This window comes from Odontesthes bonariensis, chromosome 1 (assembly GCF_027942865.1).
Source record: "Odontesthes bonariensis isolate fOdoBon6 chromosome 1, fOdoBon6.hap1, whole genome shotgun sequence".
Lineage (NCBI taxonomy): Eukaryota > Metazoa > Chordata > Actinopteri > Atheriniformes > Atherinopsidae > Odontesthes > Odontesthes bonariensis.
This window is the reverse complement of record NC_134506.1, coordinates 45,712,726-45,718,729: the sequence shown is the minus strand read 5'-3', so window position 1 is coordinate 45,718,729 and position 6,004 is coordinate 45,712,726.

Here is a 6,004-nt window from a genome sequence, read left to right as displayed (position 1 = left end):
AAGTCAACATTTCATATACACATCATATACACACATGAGAAAACACAGTAATTGCAGAAAAGCATGACGCTACAGAGCAGATGGGCACTTTAAAAACAGATAAAAGCTATTTTAAATAGGTGGGTCTTCAGATTCTTTTTGAAAATGTCTAAAGAAGTTGCAGACCGTAGACAGAGGGGAAGAGAGTTCCAAAGAGTTGGAGCCACTACCTCAAAGGCACGATCACCCTTTGTCTTTAGACAAGAGCGGGGGACAGTCAATAAGCTCTGGTCTGAGGACCTAAGAGACCTGGTTGTGTAATAGGGGTGGATCAGGTCACAGATGTAACCGGGTGCCTGATGATTAAGGGCTTTGTATGTGATGAGAAACATTTTAAACTGGATCCTGAACCTTATAGGCAGCCAATGTAAGGAAAGTAGAATGGGTGTGATGTGAGTCATCCTGTTGGATCTAGTCAGTAACCTGGCTGCAGTGTTTTGAATAATTTGTAGACGGTTCAGAGATGATATGTTGAGACATGTGAAAAGTGAATTACAATAATCTAACCGGGAAGACACAAATGCATGAATAATCATCTCCAGCTCAGGCCGGGACACAATGGACCTGGACCACAATGGTTACCTCTTCTATTTCTACCCCCTACCCGAACCAGGGTTTGTATCCCCACCCTGTGACTGGTGTGCAGTTGGTGAGAGGCTGGGGGTAGCTGTTCTCTTGATCTAATGTTTGATAAGATTCCTCTTAGATTTCACAGAACCGTGGCAAAACTAAAGAACTAGCATTTAATGTTAGCAGGACCATTGTTGTATAAAATTCAGAGGGTTTTGGTTCATATTTTCACTAAATGCAAAATAACAAAGGGGCGGAGTCTGTATTTTTTTTTCACGAGTAAAGAATGTGCAGACGCCTGCTTCCCTAAATCAGGAGGCTATGAAGGAGAGGAATTGTGTATAAAGTCTTTAAGTTATTTTGTTTATGAGTTACATTTCTGTTTTTAGATACTCGGGGTGGAAGCAGATGTTTTGTACTGTCAGAAGTTACTGGAAGAGGAGGGTTTGTTGGTAGGTGCAGGTCAGCAGGGTGGACCAACTGGCAGCCATCATCTCAGGTGAAAGAAAAGAAGTCTCATTCCGAGTCTGACGTAATGTTGTCTTTTGTCATGAGGCGACTCTTTATTTGCTTTCTCCCCTGAAGGTTAAGTGTTCTTGTTCCTCCTGACACGCTGGAGATGGTCCTGTCTCGCCTCTGTTCCTTCCACATTCGCCTGATGAACACCGACGTCGGCAGAAGTTTGACGGACAAAGACAAGAAGGAAAATCTCCATCAACTCCAGTGTTGATCAGATAGACGACATCTGACAGACATGTTTAAAGCTAGCTCCATTTCATGTTAGCTTTGCTCACTTCAAATGAATGTGAAATAAGGTTTGTTGTAGCAGCTTTTACTGTAGGAGAATGAGAGATCCAACTCTTTGAGGGATTCCATCTTTCAGGAGCTCCTTCTGCCTCCACCCTTCAAGTGTCCCCTTTCATTCAGTTCAGCTCATCTGTGGACTCACACAGAAATCTAATTTGATTTGTTCCAGGCAGCTTGTTTCTTTGGCTTTCAGTCCCACTGAAAACATTTGACAAATGTTGTTTGCCTATTCTGTTGTTCTCCTGATTGTTTGTTCCTTTGTTAAGCCACTTAACTCTGACCGATGAATCATTCAAGCAGAAAAAAGGCACCTAACTAAAGAGATGAACAGCTTTATGTGGTGGATGACCACAGATACTTTTGAGTTCAAAGGGGCATCAGAATGACCTGAAAATGCAACACAAAGTGTGTTTACATGAAGGGACCTGACTCTTGAGGAAGCTTAGGTCCTTTCATGCGTGCAGAAAGTTCTTATCTGTTATAAGTCTGTGGTGGAAAGAGACCATTTTTTAAAAAGTAATCTGTTAGTGTAACAGGATAAAAGCTGAATATTGTGCAAGCTTGTCATCAAAATAGACAATCCTACACACTGTCTAAACACAAAGTAATGAGACAACAGTCAGTAAACACCTTCTTCAGCTCTGCTGCAACAAGGACCTGCACAGCAGTAGCCCCACATAATCATTCTCTACAAAGACATTCTCTTCAAACCCTCTTAGACTATTAAATTGTCATTTTATTCTATTCTGTTTCAATACGGTTCAGTAAAATTCTATTACATTCTTTTCTTCCCATTCTATTGGAGAATGCTGCTTTTTAGGGGTGGGGGAAAATAGCGATACAGTGACATATCGCGATATTTTGCGTGGCGATATTGTATCGATTCAGAGACACCAAATATCGATATTTTGGTCACATACACATAAAAAAATAAACTTTGTATTATGCACCAAAATAAAATCAATTGCTGCTTTAGTCCACTAAATGGTGCTAACCGTTCACTGTCTGGTGAGCTCAACATAGCTCAGCGCCGGCTCCCGTGAGATCTGGCTGGCACGTGAACTAGGTCATAGGCAGCCGCGGCTATTCAGAGACAACAGGGGAAGCGGGACAGCCTCTCCCATTCTCTGGCGAAATTGCTACATCTTCAATGTTAAATTGACAATAAAACAGTTATTCACAAAACACAAGATATGCCCAATACTGCATTTACTTTCATAACTACAACATGTTGTCCTGTAGCTTAATGAAGTGATTTGTTCTGAAATCGCCGCCGTTCACTGAGGAAATCATGTGATGAAGCCGCCACTAACAGCCGGGCTTCCGAGCCGAGGGCTGCCCGGCTTCAGGAGGGGGCGGGAGAGGAGAGTTTTTTTCTACAATTCTAGGTCATCATTGACTAAATCGACAAAAACTCATCACTTCAGAGGCTGCTCGGCGTCTCTGGGGGTAGATTAGACGTGGGCGTGTCAATATGAGGGGCTGTGTCGTGAGTTAGTGTTCGTCCATCATGAGAGATTCTGTGGCAGCCGAATTTTTAAGCGGGGAGAAGCACGCTGGAACTTCAGTCCCAAAGCGGATACGAAAGACACTGGTTGTCTGTGAAAGTGCTGTCGGAGTTTCACTCATTCCCATCGTTTCCATTTCCATCCTCACACACATACACTTTTGTGAATATTACACTGTAAATAAGAAACACATCCTTGTTGTTTAGAAGTTTTGTCAATCATATTCCTGTTGTGCATTTGTTTGTTCTGTTAGCTGGTAGTTTTGTCACAATGGCGGCTATGCTCCATCAAACTCTAAGTATTCATTATGACAGGGAAAAATGCTCCACAGATTCTGATCCAGCCATTTACAGGCCTTAGATTCCATCATACTGGATTTTGGCCTTGCTGTGTCAATTTTCAAAGTCTATACCTTCTTTCTGTGTATTTGCTGGGCATACTTGTCTTACTAGACACAGCTATGTTATAACTAATTCTTTTTAACTTTGCTATCTTCTGCTTTGGGATGGCACGAGCCGCTACAACCCTGAACGCGTAATATGGGCTTCCCCTGTTTTAAAAGTCAGCAGCCGCCACTGCTATACACCATAGATAGATAGATAGATAGATAGATAGATAGATAGATAGATAAATACTTTATTCATCCCAATTTGGGAAATTGTTTTGTTGCAGCAGCATACAGTAAAATATATGAAAACAATTAAAGTAAAAACAAGCAAATAGAATAGAATAAAATAAAATTAAATTAATTAGTGAATAAAACATTCTTTTAGGGAGAAGGGTTCGGGACGGACCCTCGTGTGCAGCCAGTCATGTACATCAATCCAGAATGTCGAAAAATGAAAAAACAAGTTGTGATATCTTGGGATATCAATTAGTAAATACCGAGACTTTATAATCTGTTGAACTGGCTTTATTGCAGTTACCAACACTGGCCATCATAAATCAGGATTAACCTGGAGAAGTAACGCACAACTTCTCCTGGTCCACCCTACATAAAGCAATTGGGCCAATAACACTGGAGCCCTCTATTGGTGCTGGACTGTCATAACATAATACATAATATATACTTCATTTCATCCATTACCACAAAACACACATCCATCCTATTCAAAACCAAACCTCCGTCTTAATAGCTCTCCACTGTACACCACTTAGGAGTTTAAAGTGAATTTCTTTTACTTTGGGATTAATGGGGAATTTTAAATATTTAAAACCCAACGAATATATGTCTTCTTTGGAGAAAATGTGTTTAGTGGAGTTACGAAATGACATTAAAGGGTGCGTGATATCATCAAACATATTTCTAATTGTTTTATTAGGAATCTTAATAGCCTTAAAATAACAATTTCCAACTAGAAGAAGTGGGAAATTAGGAGTGTTGTGAGTGGAGTTGGAAACAATCCCTTGAATTAAATGTAAAGTGGGTTTAGGGGTGGCTTTTATTATGGATGCAAAGAAGTTACGATTGATGAGCAGATTATATTTTAGGCAAAAACTGCAGCTGCACCCCCCCCGCACCCCTAGTTCCAACGTCCATGAACACCTTTATACATTTTTTAATTTTTATTTTTTTGTTGCATAATTGAACATAACATATACACAGGAAAATATTACATCACAATAGGACAAAAGGTAGTTACAAAAATAAAATATATTTCACCATTTTAAATTAGAGATCCATAAACAAAATAAGTGAAAGAAAATAATTAAATCAATTAATTAATAAAATAAATAAATTAGTAAAATAAAAGAGCTCGAGGTATATGATTTAAATTAAATGATGTTCTTCACATAATCTTCTTGTTTTGCTGGCTTTAGAATTTATACAATTTTCCAAAGATCCTAAATAGGATGAAAAGAGTGCTTTAAATACAATAAGGTTTGGAAGCTGGTGTGTAAATTTAGTACAATGAACATGAAATTTAGCACATAGAAGGTTGATAATATAAAATTTTCCTGGATTTCTTTCCTCATTTTGTGTCAGACCAAATAAAACATGCTGGATGTTCAGTCTGTAATAGAAGCAGGGGCGTGGCTGGCACTGCCCCCCCAGGAACAAGTCCTGCCCCCCTGAGAAATGCCCTGTCCATCCAAAGAAAGCTGGCCAGAAAAAAGGCCACGATTTATTATCTCTGTTTGTGTCTTGTATTGATAGAATAAATGCAGGTGGTGATTTAAAAAAAGCATATATCTGCAAAGTCTATAGCTTTATTTATTTTTTTGTTATCGTGTTTCCCCCCCTCCATAACCTTAACCCCTTGCTGCTGAAAAAAAAAAGGCGATTTTCACATTTTCGGATGTTTTTGTTGTATATAATGATCTGAAATGTAGACTTAATGAAGGTAATAAAGAGCTGGAGTTGGCTGGATGTCTTGCCCCAAAGTATCTACTTGAATTTAAACCCTCAATGGAGAATGTGGAGCATGTTAAACAAAAGCTAATGTAAGCGTTGCAATGGTGCGTTTGCATGCATCACACAAGCTCTACATTTATTTACAAAAAAAAAACTTCATAAAAAAATTCCACACTGTTAACAAAATTGACGGTCATGATTTATCCTAGTGTGAGCATATTTTCATTACCGAATTGAATTATTATTATTATTATTATTATTATTATTATTATGCTGGAAGTTGTAGTAGTGGTTTCCCACCGATTTTTCCAGGTATTATTTTCTGCCCCCCAGATGAGCTAACTGGCCCCCCCCCCCCCCCACACACACACACACATGCCATTCTGCTCACACCTCTGAATAGAAGTCAATTTTGTTGTTTATAAAATGATTTAGGTCAATCCAAAAGACATGAGAGTAGGTGCAATCCCAAAATAAATGACATATTGTTTCATCTACATTGCCACAAAATGAACAGTACGTGTCAATATTGATCTTGTATTTTACAAGAAGTGGTCTTGACTGGGAACACCTTTATATAAATATAAATAGACCTTCCGTAAGATTCTCACCTCAACAGATAAGCGTCATAAACCTGCGCCCCGCCCACCTCTGACGTCACGGCTGGGAATATTGGGAGAGCCGGAAGAGCCGCGGAGAGACAAACTGCAGATTCCAGTGAAGG